The sequence below is a fragment of the Castor canadensis genome, chromosome 18 (genome assembly GCF_047511655.1).
Source record: "Castor canadensis chromosome 18, mCasCan1.hap1v2, whole genome shotgun sequence".
Taxonomy (NCBI): Eukaryota; Metazoa; Chordata; class Mammalia; order Rodentia; family Castoridae; genus Castor; species Castor canadensis.
The window spans coordinates 26898633-26916430 of NC_133403.1; the positions used below are offsets into that span (position 1 = coordinate 26898633).

The 17798-nt window shown below is 54.1% G+C and overlaps 1 long non-coding RNA gene and 5 other non-coding genes across 6 annotated transcripts in view; 5 read left to right on the plus strand and 1 right to left on the minus strand.

Annotated features, from left to right (window-relative positions):
• The window catches only part of LOC141418921 (uncharacterized), a 518407-nt gene that overhangs the window by 194328 nt on the left and 306281 nt on the right, over positions 1-17798 (minus strand). The window lies entirely within an intron of this gene.
• On the plus strand, positions 2368-2486 carry LOC141418940 (5S ribosomal RNA). Its single transcript, XR_012443617.1, has one exon. It is a non-coding gene; the product is annotated as a 5S ribosomal RNA (ribosomal RNA).
• On the plus strand, positions 5695-5813 carry LOC141418941 (5S ribosomal RNA). Its single transcript, XR_012443618.1, has one exon. It is a non-coding gene; the product is annotated as a 5S ribosomal RNA (ribosomal RNA).
• Positions 9025-9143, plus strand: LOC141418942 (5S ribosomal RNA). Its single transcript, XR_012443619.1, has one exon. It is a non-coding gene; the product is annotated as a 5S ribosomal RNA (ribosomal RNA).
• LOC141418944 (5S ribosomal RNA) lies at positions 12354-12472 on the plus strand. Its single transcript, XR_012443621.1, has one exon. It is a non-coding gene; the product is annotated as a 5S ribosomal RNA (ribosomal RNA).
• LOC141418945 (5S ribosomal RNA) lies at positions 15683-15801 on the plus strand. Its single transcript, XR_012443622.1, has one exon. It is a non-coding gene; the product is annotated as a 5S ribosomal RNA (ribosomal RNA).

Consider the following 17798-nt stretch of genomic DNA (forward strand, 5'->3'; position numbering starts at 1 on the left):
GTCCACGAGTCTAAGAACAAACCCTGTGTTTTATGTCCAAAACTAAAAACACCACTTTTAAGTATGCTAGGACGGGTCCGGAACAGGTAGAAATAGGGACTTCTTCCCGAGTAGTGTACAACGCCGTGGCCACTCATAGAAGTTTGTGCCTAGAGGGCTTTCATGTTCGATAGACACGCATCCATCATAACCACTTTTTTGTTTTATTTATTTATTTGTTTATTTATGTATTTACATATTTACGTATTGATTTTTGTGGTACCAGTGCTTGAATTCAGGGCGTACACCTGGCCCCGCTCCACCAGCCCTTTTCGTGTGAGGGTTTTAAAGGGTTGACTCTCCAGGGTCCCCGAAGCCCACACTGCCTAAATTACCTGTGATAGAAAGAAAGGCAGGGGCAGTGCCTGAGACCACAAGGACTTTTCCCCTTATCGCTTCCTGATTGCTTGCAAGTGCTGGCTGTCTACCACCACAAGGACACTTCTCTTTACCTCTCCCTGGCTGCGTACCCCGGAAAACCTCCTCACCCCTAGTCCCCGCCCCCCCCCCCCCCCGGCGAGGCTTGCATCCCAGGCTGTCCAGAGTGCAGGACGCCCCTCACCACGGCAAAATAAAGCGTGCTCTCGTCTGTAGAGGTCTCGGTCTCCTTTTCCTCGAGGCATCCTCTTTTCTAACATTTGGCTTTTTCTAACAGGTCTCATGGAACGACTTGCTTGGGCGGGCCTGGAAACGTGATCCACCTGAGTAGCTAAGGTTTCAGGCGTGAGCAAGCAGCACCCAGCAAGAACCAAGGTGTTGAGAGGTCTGGCATGAGGGACTCCATTTCAACTTGGAAGGCCTTTCACCCTCATCTCTAGAAACTGTTTGTCTCTGAGCTGTTTCCTCGGAGGGTTTTTGGATTGGTCGTTTTCATCTTTCGACGTGAGGATTAGTTTTTTTTCTCTAAGTGTCTTATGTGTGTGGGGGGGTCGAGCAACAAACAGGTCAGGTGGGAGTCAGTGTCAGCTGGACCCTTTGGCCAAATTTAAACAACAAACAGGCTTGGAAGGACTCCCTTTTTAGCTAGTGGCCTCTAAACCATGACAAAGAAAACAGAATCTAAAGCTGACTTGTGTGAGGGACATGTACCTGTCTGTTACAGTCTTTTTTCATTGTTTCTTTTTTTTTTGTTTGTTTAATGGGCTTGATTGTAAATGTCCCAGGAGGATCAGAAGTGCAATTCCAAATACGTAAAAGAGCCATGGTAAAAATTCTGACGGACAACTTAGCAACTAAGAGAAGAGTATGTCAGTACCATCAGCATTTGATCACAGCGTTTCTGTAAATTTTGTAGTTTAGAGGGCCCGACAGCCTTGGAAAATGCAGATATGCTTACTATCTAGGAACGAATGACAGCATGACAGCTCTCTAGAGGTTATCCACACATATCAGTGGTTATCCTGAGAGTAAAACCTCAGAGTGCCCATTCATTGAGGGGTCAGTGTCAGTGACCCCAAATAGCCTCATCACAGGCACATGTAGGCTCCTAACTGTATTAGAATCATGTAAGACAACAGTTGTTTCACCATAGGGATGAAGCCATCTAGAAGATTTTCTATAAACCAACTCTTAATGAATTTTCATTTCGTCATGATCGTCATCTCAGTGGCCGAAACCCTGAGAAAAATTAGAAGGGAACAGAAGTAAATACTTCTGAGGACAAAGTGTAGAGTTTAGGAAGCCTGAGGGTTGACAGGATAGGATTTCTTAGGACGTTGAGTAGGGATGGGAGGAGATGTTTTTTTCTTTCCCTTGTCTCCACGATTTCGGTGGTGAAAGGGGCCTCTGAGCTGGAAATGTTCCCGATTGAGCCCCGCAGCCCCAGGCCCAGAGTGTGGAGGAGGGCGCAGCGGGTCGGCTAAGGGCGCGGCTGCCGTTTTGCAGAGGGCTGGAGGGGCAGTGGGGCTTTGTGGACGAGGAGGACCGGAAAGGTCCCCAAGACGTCCGTCGGGAGCCACGCGCCCAAGGGTCGGCTCCCGCAGGCGAGGGAGGAGGGCGGCCAGAACTGTGCACCCCCCCCACACCCCCGCCTTAGCCAAGGCAGTGACACATCCCCAGAGGAACAAGAGCCCGAGAGCACTGAGCAATGTTCCCCTGAGAAAACTCGATCCTGGTCCGGGCACCGGGACACCTCGGGAAGAAAGCCAGCGAGTGGCCACCTGGGCGAGACCGGCTGCCCCAGCAGGCGTCCGGGGCCCCTGGCCGCTTGGCCAGAGGCCGCCAGCCCCCACCCCGCAGCCCCCACCCGCAGCCGTGCCAGGGGAGCAGTGTGGAGACGCAGGCCGCGCCCACCTCACGCTCTTGGGGCTCCAGGAGGCGGCAGCTGGCGTCTACGGCCATACCACCCTGAACGCGCCCGATCTCGTCTGATCTCGGAAGCTAAGCAGGGTCGGGCCTGGTTAGTACTTGGATGGGAGACCGCCTGGGAATACCGGGTGCTGTAGGCTTTTGCTCGTCCCTTCCTCGCTGCTCCTTTTGGCCTCCGGGACCTCACCGCCCCGACCCAGCGCCACCACCACCGGCGACCCCTTCCCCGCCACCCCGCCAGACCCACGCCTCCCACCTCACAGACACGCCCCCGAATCCTCTCCTCTCCCCTCCCCACACTCTCGTGGGGCGCGCGCCCGCTCACTGGGCACCAGCCGGGTGGGTCCCAGGCCACGTTGGGGACCGCTCCCCAACTGTCCTCAGAAAGCCAGCAGGAGTAGAAAACGTTCAGGCGGACGGTGAGGGAAGTGCGAAAGCCCTGAGAAAGCGGGTCTGCAGCCCAGCGGGCCCCAGACTGGGACGCGCCACACCCTGGCTCGCCACAAGGTGGTGCACTGGGCCCAGGGCAAGACGCCAGGGGACAGGGAGGCAGGCCACCTCAGTCGGGTGCTGCTCCGTCGCTCGACCCAACACAGGTCAGCGTGTGCATGACCTCTCCGTGGGGCCCCAACTCCCACGGCGGTGCCTGCAGTCACGGGGACAGCGGGCGCAGGGCCTGAGCTCACGGTGAGGGGAGTATGCTTAGAATGCAAAATTCAAACACACCCGGGAATACATTGGCAAGGAGAAGTCCCAGAAAGAGTTGCAACCCTGACATTGAGGGCGCGTTTCCTTTTGCTTGGTCCTGTACCCTGCTTGAGTGTGAGTGGTGATGAATTGCTGCCCGTTTCGGATCGTTTGGTGGCAATGTAGTTTGTACCTTTCTCTGCAATGTGTGAAGTCTTTCTTTGTGTAATAGGCTGTATTGGCAAGTGTCTCTACCTTTCAGTGTTTATCCAAAGTCAATCCAAGGCTGTGGTCCACGAGTCTAAGAACAAACCCTGTGTTTTATGTCCAAAACTAAAAACACCACTTTTAAGTATGCTAGGACGGGTCCGGAGCAGGTAGAAATAGGGACTTCTTCCCGAGTAGTGTACAACGCCGTGGCCACTCATAGAAGTTTGTGCCTAGAGGGCTTTCATGTTCGATAGACACGCATCCATCATAACCACTTTTTTGTTTTATTTATTTGTTTATTTGTTTATTTATGTATTTACGTATTTACGTATTGATTTTTGTGGTACCAGTGCTTGAATTCAGGCCGTACACCTTGCCCCGCTCCACCAGCCCTTTTCGTGTGAGGGTTTTAAAGGGTTGACTCTCCAGGGTCCCCGAAGCCCACACTGCCTAAATTACCTGTGATAGAAAGAAAGGCAGGGGCAGTGCCTGAGACCACAAGGACTTTTCCCCTTATCGCTTCCTGATTGCTTGCAAGTGCTGGCTGTCTACCACCACAAGGACACTTCTCTTTACCTCTCCCTGGCTGCGTACCCCGGAAAACCTCCTCACCCCTAGTCCCCGCCCGCCCCCCCCCCCGGCGAGGCTTGCATCCCAGGCTGTCCAGAGTGCAGGACGCCCCTCACCACGGCAAAATAAAGCGTGCTCTCGTCTGTAGAGGTCTCGGTCTCCTTTTCCTCGAGGCATCCTCTTTTCTAACATTTGGCTTTTTCTAACAGGTCTCATGGAACGACTTGCTTGGGCGGGCCTGGAAACGTGATCCACCTGAGTAGCTAAGGTTTCAGGCGTGAGCAAGCAGCACCCAGCAAGAACCAAGGTGTTGAGAGGTCTGGCATGAGGGACTCCATTTCAACTTGGAAGGCCTTTCACCCTCATCTCTAGAAACTGTTTGTCTCTGAGCTGTTTCCTCGGAGGGTTTTTGGATTGGTCGTTTTCATCTTTCGACGTGAGGATTAGTTTTTTTCTCTAAGTGTCTTATGTGTGTGGGGGAGTCGAGCAACAAACAGGTCAGGTGGGAGTCAGTGTCAGCTGGACCCTTTGGCCAAATTTAAACAACAAACAGGCTTGGAAGGACTCCCTTTTTAGCTAGTGGCCTCTAAACCATGACAAAGAAAACAGAATCTAAAGCTGACTTGTGTGAGGGACATGTACCTGTCTGTTACAGTCTTTTTTCATTGTTTCTTTTTTTTTTGTTTGTTTAATGGGCTTGATTGTAAATGTCCCAGGAGGATCAGAAGTGCAATTCCAAATACGTAAAAGAGCCATGGTAAAAATTCTGACGGACAACTTAGCAACTAAGAGAAGAGTATGTCAGTACCATCAGCATTTGATCACAGCGTTTCTGTAAATTTTGTAGTTTAGAGGGCCCGACAGCCTTGGAAAATGCAGATATGCTTACTATCTAGGAACGAATGACAGCATGACAGCTCTCTAGAGGTTATCCACACATATCAGTGGTTATCCTGAGAGTAAAACCTCAGAGTGCCCATTCATTGAGGGGTCAGTGTCAGTGACCCCAAATAGCCTCATCACAGGCACATGTAGGCTCCTAACTGTATTAGAATCATGTAAGACAACAGTTGTTTCACCATAGGGATGAAGCCATCTAGAAGATTTTCTATAAACCAACTCTTAATGAATTTTCATTTCGTCATGATCGTCATCTCAGTGGCCGAAACCCTGAGAAAAATTAGAAGGGAACAGAAGTAAATACTTCTGAGGACAAAGTGTAGAGTTTAGGAAGCCTGAGGGTTGACAGGATAGGATTTCTTAGGACGTTGAGTAGGGATGGGAGGAGATGTTTTTTTCTTTCCCTTGTCTCCACGATTTCGGTGGTGAAAGGGGCCTCTGAGCTGGAAATGTTCCCGATTGAGCCCCGCAGCCCCAGGCCCAGAGTGTGGAGGAGGGCGCAGCGGGTCGGCTAAGGGCGCGGCTGCCGTTTTGCAGAGGGCTGGAGGGGCAGTGGGGCTTTGTGGACGAGGAGGACCGGAAAGGTCCCCAAGACGTCCGTCGGGAGCCACGCGCCCAAGGGTCGGCTCCCGCAGGCGAGGGAGGAGGGCGGCCAGAACTGTGCACCCCCCCCACACCCCCGCCTTAGCCAAGGCAGTGACACATCCCCAGAGGAACAAGAGCCCGAGAGCACTGAGCAATGTTCCCCTGAGAAAACTCGATCCTGGTCCGGGCACCGGGACACCTCGGGAAGAAAGCCAGCGAGTGGCCACCTGGGCGAGACCGGCTGCCCCAGCAGGCGTCCGGGGCCCCTGGCCGCTTGGCCAGAGGCCGCCAGCCCCCACCCCGCAGCCCCCACCCGCAGCCGTGCCAGGGGAGCAGTGTGGAGACGCAGGCCGCGCCCACCTCACGCTCTTGGGGCTCCAGGAGGCGGCAGCTGGCGTCTACGGCCATACCACCCTGAACGCGCCCGATCTCGTCTGATCTCGGAAGCTAAGCAGGGTCGGGCCTGGTTAGTACTTGGATGGGAGACCGCCTGGGAATACCGGGTGCTGTAGGCTTTTGCTCGTCCCTTCCTCGCTGCTCCTTTTGGCCTCCGGGACCTCACCGCCCCGACCCAGCGCCACCACCACCGGCGACCCCTTCCCCGCCACCCCGCCAGACCCACGCCTCCCACCTCACAGACACGCCCCCGAATCCTCTCCTCTCCCCTCCCCACACTCTCGTGGGGCGCGCGCCCGCTCACTGGGCACCAGCCGGGTGGGTCCCAGGCCACGTTGGGGACCGCTCCCCAACTGTCCTCAGAAAGCCAGCAGGAGTAGAAAACGTTCAGGCGGACGGTGAGGGAAGTGCGAAAGCCCTGAGAAAGCGGGTCTGCAGCCCAGCGGGCCCCAGACTGGGACGCGCCACACCCTGGCTCGCCACAAGGTGGTGCACTGGGCCCAGGGCAAGACGCCAGGGGACAGGGAGGCAGGCCACCTCAGTCGGGTGCTGCTCCGTCGCTCGACCCAACACAGGTCAGCGTGTGCATGACCTCTCCGTGGGGCCCCAACTCCCACGGCGGTGCCTGCAGTCACGGGGACAGCGGGCGCAGGGCCTGAGCTCACGGTGAGGGGAGTATGCTTAGAATGCAAAATTCAAACACACCCGGGAATACATTGGCAAGGAGAAGTCCCAGAAAGAGTTGCAACCCTGACATTGAGGGCGCGTTTCCTTTTGCTTGGTCCTGTACCCTGCTTGAGTGTGAGTGGTGATGAATTGCTGCCCGTTTCGGATCGTTTGGTGGCAATGTAGTTTGTACCTTTCTCTGCAATGTGTGAAGTCTTTCTTTGTGTAATAGGCTGTATTGGCAAGTGTCTCTACCTTTCAGTGTTTATCCAAAGTCAATCCAAGGCTGTGGTCCACGAGTCTAAGAACAAACCCTGTGTTTTATGTCCAAAACTAAAAACACCACTTTTAAGTATGCTAGGACGGGTCCGGAGCAGGTAGAAATAGGGACTTCTTCCCGAGTAGTGTACAACGCCGTGGCCACTCATAGAAGTTTGTGCCTAGAGGGCTTTCATGTTCGATAGACACGCATCCATCATAACCACTTTTTTGTTTTATTTATTTGTTTATTTGTTTATTTATGTATTTACGTATTTACGTATTGATTTTTGTGGTACCAGTGCTTGAATTCAGGCCGTACACCTGGCCCCGCTCCACCAGCCCTTTTCGTGTGAGGGTTTTAAAGGGTTGACTCTCCAGGGTCCCCGAAGCCCACACTGCCTAAATTACCTGTGATAGAAAGAAAGGCAGGGGCAGTGCCTGAGACCACAAGGACTTTTCCCCTTATCGCTTCCTGATTGCTTGCAAGTGCTGGCTGTCTACCACCACAAGGACACTTCTCTTTACCTCTCCCTGGCTGCGTACCCCGGAAAACCTCCTCACCCCTAGTCCCCGCCCGCCCCCCCCCCCCCCGGCGAGGCTTGCATCCCAGGCTGTCCAGAGTGCAGGACGCCCCTCACCACGGCAAAATAAAGCGTGCTCTCGTCTGTAGAGGTCTCGGTCTCCTTTTCCTCGAGGCATCCTCTTTTCTAACATTTGGCTTTTTCTAACAGGTCTCATGGAACGACTTGCTTGGGCGGGCCTGGAAACGTGATCCACCTGAGTAGCTAAGGTTTCAGGCGTGAGCAAGCAGCACCCAGCAAGAACCAAGGTGTTGAGAGGTCTGGCATGAGGGACTCCATTTCAACTTGGAAGGCCTTTCACCCTCATCTCTAGAAACTGTTTGTCTCTGAGCTGTTTCCTCGGAGGGTTTTTGGATTGGTCGTTTTCATCTTTCGACGTGAGGATTAGTTTTTTTCTCTAAGTGTCTTATGTGTGTGGGGGGGTCGAGCAACAAACAGGTCAGGTGGGAGTCAGTGTCAGCTGGACCCTTTGGCCAAATTTAAACAACAAACAGGCTTGGAAGGACTCCCTTTTTAGCTAGTGGCCTCTAAACCATGACAAAGAAAACAGAATCTAAAGCTGACTTGTGTGAGGGACATGTACCTGTCTGTTACAGTCTTTTTTCATTGTTTCTTTTTTTTTTGTTTGTTTAATGGGCTTGATTGTAAATGTCCCAGGAGGATCAGAAGTGCAATTCCAAATACGTAAAAGAGCCATGGTAAAAATTCTGACGGACAACTTAGCAACTAAGAGAAGAGTATGTCAGTACCATCAGCATTTGATCACAGCGTTTCTGTAAATTTTGTAGTTTAGAGGGCCCGACAGCCTTGGAAAATGCAGATATGCTCACTATCTAGGAACGAATGACAGCATGACAGCTCTCTAGAGGTTATCCACACATATCAGTGGTTATCCTGAGAGTAAAACCTCAGAGTGCCCATTCATTGAGGGGTCAGTGTCAGTGACCCCAAATAGCCTCATCACAGGCACATGTAGGCTCCTAACTGTATTAGAATCATGTAAGACAACAGTTGTTTCACCATAGGGATGAAGCCATCTAGAAGATTTTCTATAAACCAACTCTTAATGAATTTTCATTTCGTCATGATCGTCATCTCAGTGGCCGAAACCCTGAGAAAAATTAGAAGGGAACAGAAGTAAATACTTCTGAGGACAAAGTGTAGAGTTTAGGAAGCCTGAGGGTTGACAGGATAGGATTTCTTAGGACGTTGAGTAGGGATGGGAGGAGATGTTTTTTTCTTTCCCTTGTCTCCACGATTTCGGTGGTGAAAGGGGCCTCTGAGCTGGAAATGTTCCCGATTGAGCCCCGCAGCCCCAGGCCCAGAGTGTGGAGGAGGGCGCAGCGGGTCGGCTAAGGGCGCGGCTGCCGTTTTGCAGAGGGCTGGAGGGGCAGTGGGGCTTTGTGGACGAGGAGGACCGGAAAGGTCCCCAAGACGTCCGTCGGGAGCCACGCGCCCAAGGGTCGGCTCCCGCAGGCGAGGGAGGAGGGCGGCCAGAACTGTGCACCCCCCCCACACCCCCGCCTTAGCCAAGGCAGTGACACATCCCCAGAGGAACAAGAGCCCGAGAGCACTGAGCAATGTTCCCCTGAGAAAACTCGATCCTGGTCCGGGCACCGGGACACCTCGGGAAGAAAGCCAGCGAGTGGCCACCTGGGCGAGACCGGCTGCCCCAGCAGGCGTCCGGGGCCCCTGGCCGCTTGGCCAGAGGCCGCCAGCCCCCACCCCGCAGCCCCCACCCGCAGCCGTGCCAGGGGAGCAGTGTGGAGACGCAGGCCGCGCCCACCTCACGCTCTTGGGGCTCCAGGAGGCGGCAGCTGGCGTCTACGGCCATACCACCCTGAACGCGCCCGATCTCGTCTGATCTCGGAAGCTAAGCAGGGTCGGGCCTGGTTAGTACTTGGATGGGAGACCGCCTGGGAATACCGGGTGCTGTAGGCTTTTGCTCGTCCCTCCCTCGCTGCTCCTTTTGGCCTCCGGGACCTCACCGCCCCGACCCAGCGCCACCACCACCGGCGACCCCTTCCCCGCCACCCCGCCAGACCCACGCCTCCCACCTCACAGACACGCCCCCGAATCCTCTCCTCTCCCCTCCCCACACTCTCGTGGGGCGCGCGCCCGCTCACTGGGCACCAGCCGGGTGGGTCCCAGGCCACGTTGGGGACCGCTCCCCAACTGTCCTCAGAAAGCCAGCAGGAGTAGAAAACGTTCAGGCGGACGGTGAGGGAAGTGCGAAAGCCCTGAGAAAGCGGGTCTGCAGCCCAGCGGGCCCCAGACTGGGACGCGCCACACCCTGGCTCGCCACAAGGTGGTGCACTGGGCCCAGGGCAAGACGCCAGGGGACAGGGAGGCAGGCCACCTCAGTCGGGTGCTGCTCCGTCGCTCGACCCAACACAGGTCAGCGTGTGCATGACCTCTCCGTGGGGCCCCAACTCCCACGGCGGTGCCTGCAGTCACGGGGACAGCGGGCGCAGGGCCTGAGCTCACGGTGAGGGGAGTATGCTTAGAATGCAAAATTCAAACACACCCGGGAATACATTGGCAAGGAGAAGTCCCAGAAAGAGTTGCAACCCTGACATTGAGGGCGCGTTTCCTTTTGCTTGGTCCTGTACCCTGCTTGAGTGTGAGTGGTGATGAATTGCTGCCCGTTTCGGATCGTTTGGTGGCAATGTAGTTTGTACCTTTCTCTGCAATGTGTGAAGTCTTTCTTTGTGTAATAGGCTGTATTGGCAAGTGTCTCTACCTTTCAGTGTTTATCCAAAGTCAATCCAAGGCTGTGGTCCACGAGTCTAAGAACAAACCCTGTGTTTTATGTCCAAAACTAAAAACACCACTTTTAAGTATGCTAGGACGGGTCCGGAGCAGGTAGAAATAGGGACTTCTTCCCGAGTAGTGTACAACGCCGTGGCCACTCATAGAAGTTTGTGCCTAGAGGGCTTTCATGTTCGATAGACACGCATCCATCATAACCACTTTTTTGTTTTATTTATTTGTTTATTTGTTTATTTATGTATTTACGTATTTACGTATTGATTTTTGTGGTACCAGTGCTTGAATTCAGGCCGTACACCTTGCCCCGCTCCACCAGCCCTTTTCGTGTGAGGGTTTTAAAGGGTTGACTCTCCAGGGTCCCCGAAGCCCACACTGCCTAAATTACCTGTGATAGAAAGAAAGGCAGGGGCAGTGCCTGAGACCACAAGGACTTTTCCCCTTATCGCTTCCTGATTGCTTGCAAGTGCTGGCTGTCTACCACCACAAGGACACTTCTCTTTACCTCTCCCTGGCTGCGTACCCCGGAAAACCTCCTCACCCCTAGTCCCCGCCCGCCCCCCCCCCCCCGGCGAGGCTTGCATCCCAGGCTGTCCAGAGTGCAGGACGCCCCTCACCACGGCAAAATAAAGCGTGCTCTCGTCTGTAGAGGTCTCGGTCTCCTTTTCCTCGAGGCATCCTCTTTTCTAACATTTGGCTTTTTCTAACAGGTCTCATGGAACGACTTGCTTGGGCGGGCCTGGAAACGTGATCCACCTGAGTAGCTAAGGTTTCAGGCGTGAGCAAGCAGCACCCAGCAAGAACCAAGGTGTTGAGAGGTCTGGCATGAGGGACTCCATTTCAACTTGGAAGGCCTTTCACCCTCATCTCTAGAAACTGTTTGTCTCTGAGCTGTTTCCTCGGAGGGTTTTTGGATTGGTCGTTTTCATCTTTCGACGTGAGGATTAGTTTTTTTCTCTAAGTGTCTTATGTGTGTGGGGGGGTCGAGCAACAAACAGGTCAGGTGGGAGTCAGTGTCAGCTGGACCCTTTGGCCAAATTTAAACAACAAACAGGCTTGGAAGGACTCCCTTTTTAGCTAGTGGCCTCTAAACCATGACAAAGAAAACAGAATCTAAAGCTGACTTGTGTGAGGGACATGTACCTGTCTGTTACAGTCTTTTTTCATTGTTTCTTTTTTTTTTGTTTGTTTAATGGGCTTGATTGTAAATGTCCCAGGAGGATCAGAAGTGCAATTCCAAATACGTAAAAGAGCCATGGTAAAAATTCTGACGGACAACTTAGCAACTAAGAGAAGAGTATGTCAGTACCATCAGCATTTGATCACAGCGTTTCTGTAAATTTTGTAGTTTAGAGGGCCCGACAGCCTTGGAAAATGCAGATATGCTTACTATCTAGGAACGAATGACAGCATGACAGCTCTCTAGAGGTTATCCACACATATCAGTGGTTATCCTGAGAGTAAAACCTCAGAGTGCCCATTCATTGAGGGGTCAGTGTCAGTGACCCCAAATAGCCTCATCACAGGCACATGTAGGCTCCTAACTGTATTAGAATCATGTAAGACAACAGTTGTTTCACCATAGGGATGAAGCCATCTAGAAGATTTTCTATAAACCAACTCTTAATGAATTTTCATTTCGTCATGATCGTCATCTCAGTGGCCGAAACCCTGAGAAAAATTAGAAGGGAACAGAAGTAAATACTTCTGAGGACAAAGTGTAGAGTTTAGGAAGCCTGAGGGTTGACAGGATAGGATTTCTTAGGACGTTGAGTAGGGATGGGAGGAGATGTTTTTTTCTTTCCCTTGTCTCCACGATTTCGGTGGTGAAAGGGGCCTCTGAGCTGGAAATGTTCCCGATTGAGCCCCGCAGCCCCAGGCCCAGAGTGTGGAGGAGGGCGCAGCGGGTCGGCTAAGGGCGCGGCTGCCGTTTTGCAGAGGGCTGGAGGGGCAGTGGGGCTTTGTGGACGAGGAGGACCGGAAAGGTCCCCAAGACGTCCGTCGGGAGCCACGCGCCCAAGGGTCGGCTCCCGCAGGCGAGGGAGGAGGGCGGCCAGAACTGTGCACCCCCCCCACACCCCCGCCTTAGCCAAGGCAGTGACACATCCCCAGAGGAACAAGAGCCCGAGAGCACTGAGCAATGTTCCCCTGAGAAAACTCGATCCTGGTCCGGGCACCGGGACACCTCGGGAAGAAAGCCAGCGAGTGGCCACCTGGGCGAGACCGGCTGCCCCAGCAGGCGTCCGGGGCCCCTGGCCGCTTGGCCAGAGGCCGCCAGCCCCCACCCCGCAGCCCCCACCCGCAGCCGTGCCAGGGGAGCAGTGTGGAGACGCAGGCCGCGCCCACCTCACGCTCTTGGGGCTCCAGGAGGCGGCAGCTGGCGTCTACGGCCATACCACCCTGAACGCGCCCGATCTCGTCTGATCTCGGAAGCTAAGCAGGGTCGGGCCTGGTTAGTACTTGGATGGGAGACCGCCTGGGAATACCGGGTGCTGTAGGCTTTTGCTCGTCCCTCCCTCGCTGCTCCTTTTGGCCTCCGGGACCTCACCGCCCCGACCCAGCGCCACCACCACCGGCGACCCCTTCCCCGCCACCCCGCCAGACCCACGCCTCCCACCTCACAGACACGCCCCCGAATCCTCTCCTCTCCCCTCCCCACACTCTCGTGGGGCGCGCGCCCGCTCACTGGGCACCAGCCGGGTGGGTCCCAGGCCACGTTGGGGACCGCTCCCCAACTGTCCTCAGAAAGCCAGCAGGAGTAGAAAACGTTCAGGCGGACGGTGAGGGAAGTGCGAAAGCCCTGAGAAAGCGGGTCTGCAGCCCAGCGGGCCCCAGACTGGGACGCGCCACACCCTGGCTCGCCACAAGGTGGTGCACTGGGCCCAGGGCAAGACGCCAGGGGACAGGGAGGCAGGCCACCTCAGTCGGGTGCTGCTCCGTCGCTCGACCCAACACAGGTCAGCGTGTGCATGACCTCTCCGTGGGGCCCCAACTCCCACGGCGGTGCCTGCAGTCACGGGGACAGCGGGCGCAGGGCCTGAGCTCACGGTGAGGGGAGTATGCTTAGAATGCAAAATTCAAACACACCCGGGAATACATTGGCAAGGAGAAGTCCCAGAAAGAGTTGCAACCCTGACATTGAGGGCGCGTTTCCTTTTGCTTGGTCCTGTACCCTGCTTGAGTGTGAGTGGTGATGAATTGCTGCCCGTTTCGGATCGTTTGGTGGCAATGTAGTTTGTACCTTTCTCTGCAATGTGTGAAGTCTTTCTTTGTGTAATAGGCTGTATTGGCAAGTGTCTCTACCTTTCAGTGTTTATCCAAAGTCAATCCAAGGCTGTGGTCCACGAGTCTAAGAACAAACCCTGTGTTTTATGTCCAAAACTAAAAACACCACTTTTAAGTATGCTAGGACGGGTCCGGAGCAGGTAGAAATAGGGACTTCTTCCCGAGTAGTGTACAACGCCGTGGCCACTCATAGAAGTTTGTGCCTAGAGGGCTTTCATGTTCGATAGACACGCATCCATCATAACCACTTTTTTGTTTTATTTATTTGTTTATTTGTTTATTTATGTATTTACGTATTTACGTATTGATTTTTGTGGTACCAGTGCTTGAATTCAGGCCGTACACCTTGCCCCGCTCCACCAGCCCTTTTCGTGTGAGGGTTTTAAAGGGTTGACTCTCCAGGGTCCCCGAAGCCCACACTGCCTAAATTACCTGTGATAGAAAGAAAGGCAGGGGCAGTGCCTGAGACCACAAGGACTTTTCCCCTTATCGCTTCCTGATTGCTTGCAAGTGCTGGCTGTCTACCACCACAAGGACACTTCTCTTTACCTCTCCCTGGCTGCGTACCCCGGAAAACCTCCTCACCCCTAGTCCCCGCCCGCCCCCCCCCCCCGGCGAGGCTTGCATCCCAGGCTGTCCAGAGTGCAGGACGCCCCTCACCACGGCAAAATAAAGCGTGCTCTCGTCTGTAGAGGTCTCGGTCTCCTTTTCCTCGAGGCATCCTCTTTTCTAACATTTGGCTTTTTCTAACAGGTCTCATGGAACGACTTGCTTGGGCGGGCCTGGAAACGTGATCCACCTGAGTAGCTAAGGTTTCAGGCGTGAGCAAGCAGCACCCAGCAAGAACCAAGGTGTTGAGAGGTCTGGCATGAGGGACTCCATTTCAACTTGGAAGGCCTTTCACCCTCATCTCTAGAAACTGTTTGTCTCTGAGCTGTTTCCTCGGAGGGTTTTTGGATTGGTCGTTTTCATCTTTCGACGTGAGGATTAGTTTTTTTTCTCTAAGTGTCTTATGTGTGTGGGGGGGTCGAGCAACAAACAGGTCAGGTGGGAGTCAGTGTCAGCTGGACCCTTTGGCCAAATTTAAACAACAAACAGGCTTGGAAGGACTCCCTTTTTAGCTAGTGGCCTCTAAACCATGACAAAGAAAACAGAATCTAAAGCTGACTTGTGTGAGGGACATGTACCTGTCTGTTACAGTCTTTTTTCATTGTTTCTTTTTTTTTTGTTTGTTTAATGGGCTTGATTGTAAATGTCCCAGGAGGATCAGAAGTGCAATTCCAAATACGTAAAAGAGCCATGGTAAAAATTCTGACGGACAACTTAGCAACTAAGAGAAGAGTATGTCAGTACCATCAGCATTTGATCACAGCGTTTCTGTAAATTTTGTAGTTTAGAGGGCCCGACAGCCTTGGAAAATGCAGATATGCTCACTATCTAGGAACGAATGACAGCATGACAGCTCTCTAGAGGTTATCCACACATATCAGTGGTTATCCTGAGAGTAAAACCTCAGAGTGCCCATTCATTGAGGGGTCAGTGTCAGTGACCCCAAATAGCCTCATCACAGGCACATGTAGGCTCCTAACTGTATTAGAATCATGTAAGACAACAGTTGTTTCACCATAGGGATGAAGCCATCTAGAAGATTTTCTATAAACCAACTCTTAATGAATTTTCATTTCGTCATGATCGTCATCTCAGTGGCCGAAACCCTGAGAAAAATTAGAAGGGAACAGAAGTAAATACTTCTGAGGACAAAGTGTAGAGTTTAGGAAGCCTGAGGGTTGACAGGATAGGATTTCTTAGGACGTTGAGTAGGGATGGGAGGAGATGTTTTTTTCTTTCCCTTGTCTCCACGATTTCGGTGGTGAAAGGGGCCTCTGAGCTGGAAATGTTCCCGATTGAGCCCCGCAGCCCCAGGCCCAGAGTGTGGAGGAGGGCGCAGCGGGTCGGCTAAGGGCGCGGCTGCCGTTTTGCAGAGGGCTGGAGGGGCAGTGGGGCTTTGTGGACGAGGAGGACCGGAAAGGTCCCCAAGACGTCCGTCGGGAGCCACGCGCCCAAGGGTCGGCTCCCGCAGGCGAGGGAGGAGGGCGGCCAGAACTGTGCACCCCCCCCACACCCCCGCCTTAGCCAAGGCAGTGACACATCCCCAGAGGAACAAGAGCCCGAGAGCACTGAGCAATGTTCCCCTGAGAAAACTCGATCCTGGTCCGGGCACCGGGACACCTCGGGAAGAAAGCCAGCGAGTGGCCACCTGGGCGAGACCGGCTGCCCCAGCAGGCGTCCGGGGCCCCTGGCCGCTTGGCCAGAGGCCGCCAGCCCCCACCCCGCAGCCCCCACCCGCAGCCGTGCCAGGGGAGCAGTGTGGAGACGCAGGCCGCGCCCACCTCACGCTCTTGGGGCTCCAGGAGGCGGCAGCTGGCGTCTACGGCCATACCACCCTGAACGCGCCCGATCTCGTCTGATCTCGGAAGCTAAGCAGGGTCGGGCCTGGTTAGTACTTGGATGGGAGACCGCCTGGGAATACCGGGTGCTGTAGGCTTTTGCTCGTCCCTCCCTCGCTGCTCCTTTTGGCCTCCGGGACCTCACCGCCCCGACCCAGCGCCACCACCACCGGCGACCCCTTCCCCGCCACCCCGCCAGACCCACGCCTCCCACCTCACAGACACGCCCCCGAATCCTCTCCTCTCCCCTCCCCACACTCTCGTGGGGCGCGCGCCCGCTCACTGGGCACCAGCCGGGTGGGTCCCAGGCCACGTTGGGGACCGCTCCCCAACTGTCCTCAGAAAGCCAGCAGGAGTAGAAAACGTTCAGGCGGACGGTGAGGGAAGTGCGAAAGCCCTGAGAAAGCGGGTCTGCAGCCCAGCGGGCCCCAGACTGGGACGCGCCACACCCTGGCTCGCCACAAGGTGGTGCACTGGGCCCAGGGCAAGACGCCAGGGGACAGGGAGGCAGGCCACCTCAGTCGGGTGCTGCTCCGTCGCTCGACCCAACACAGGTCAGCGTGTGCATGACCTCTCCGTGGGGCCCCAACTCCCACGGCGGTGCCTGCAGTCACGGGGACAGCGGGCGCAGGGCCTGAGCTCACGGTGAGGGGAGTATGCTTAGAATGCAAAATTCAAACACACCCGGGAATACATTGGCAAGGAGAAGTCCCAGAAAGAGTTGCAACCCTGACATTGAGGGCGCGTTTCCTTTTGCTTGGTCCTGTACCCTGCTTGAGTGTGAGTGGTGATGAATTGCTGCCCGTTTCGGATCGTTTGGTGGCAATGTAGTTTGTACCTTTCTCTGCAATGTGTGAAGTCTTTCTTTGTGTAATAGGCTGTATTGGCAAGTGTCTCTACCTTTCAGTGTTTATCCAAAGTCAATCCAAGGCTGTGGTCCACGAGTCTAAGAACAAACCCTGTGTTTTATGTCCAAAACTAAAAACACCACTTTTAAGTATGCTAGGACGGGTCCGGAGCAGGTAGAAATAGGGACTTCTTCCCGAGTAGTGTACAACGCCGTGGCCACTCATAGAAGTTTGTGCCTAGAGGGCTTTCATGTTCGATAGACACGCATCCATCATAACCACTTTTTTGTTTTATTTATTTGTTTATTTGTTTATTTATGTATTTACGTATTTACGTATTGATTTTTGTGGTACCAGTGCTTGAATTCAGGCCGTACACCTTGCCCCGCTCCACCAGCCCTTTTCGTGTGAGGGTTTTAAAGGGTTGACTCTCCAGGGTCCCCGAAGCCCACACTGCCTAAATTACCTGTGATAGAAAGAAAGGCAGGGGCAGTGCCTGAGACCACAAGGACTTTTCCCCTTATCGCTTCCTGATTGCTTGCAAGTGCTGGCTGTCTACCACCACAAGGACACTTCTCTTTACCTCTCCCTGGCTGCGTACCCCGGAAAACCTCCTCACCCCTAGTCCCCGCCCGCCCCCCCCCCCCCGGCGAGGCTTGCATCCCAGGCTGTCCAGAGTGCAGGACGCCCCTCACCACGGCAAAATAAAGCGTGCTCTCGTCTGTAGAGGTCTCGGTCTCCTTTTCCTCGAGGCATCCTCTTTTCTAACATTTGGCTTTTTCTAACAGGTCTCATGGAACGACTTGCTTGGGCGGGCCTGGAAACGTGATCCACCTGAGTAGCTAAGGTTTCAGGCGTGAGCAAGCAGCACCCAGCAAGAACCAAGGTGTTGAGAGGTCTGGCATGAGGGACTCCATTTCAACTTGGAAGGCCTTTCACCCTCATCTCTAGAAACTGTTTGTCTCTGAGCTGTTTCCTCGGAGGGTTTTTGGATTGGTCGTTTTCATCTTTCGACGTGAGGATTAGTTTTTTTTCTCTAAGTGTCTTATGTGTGTGGGGGGGTCGAGCAACAAACAGGTCAGGTGGGAGTCAGTGTCAGCTGGACCCTTTGGCCAAATTTAAACAACAAACAGGCTTGGAAGGACTCCCTTTTTAGCTAGTGGCCTCTAAACCATGACAAAGAAAACAGAATCTAAAGCTGACTTGTGTGAGGGACATGTACCTGTCTGTTACAGTCTTTTTTCATT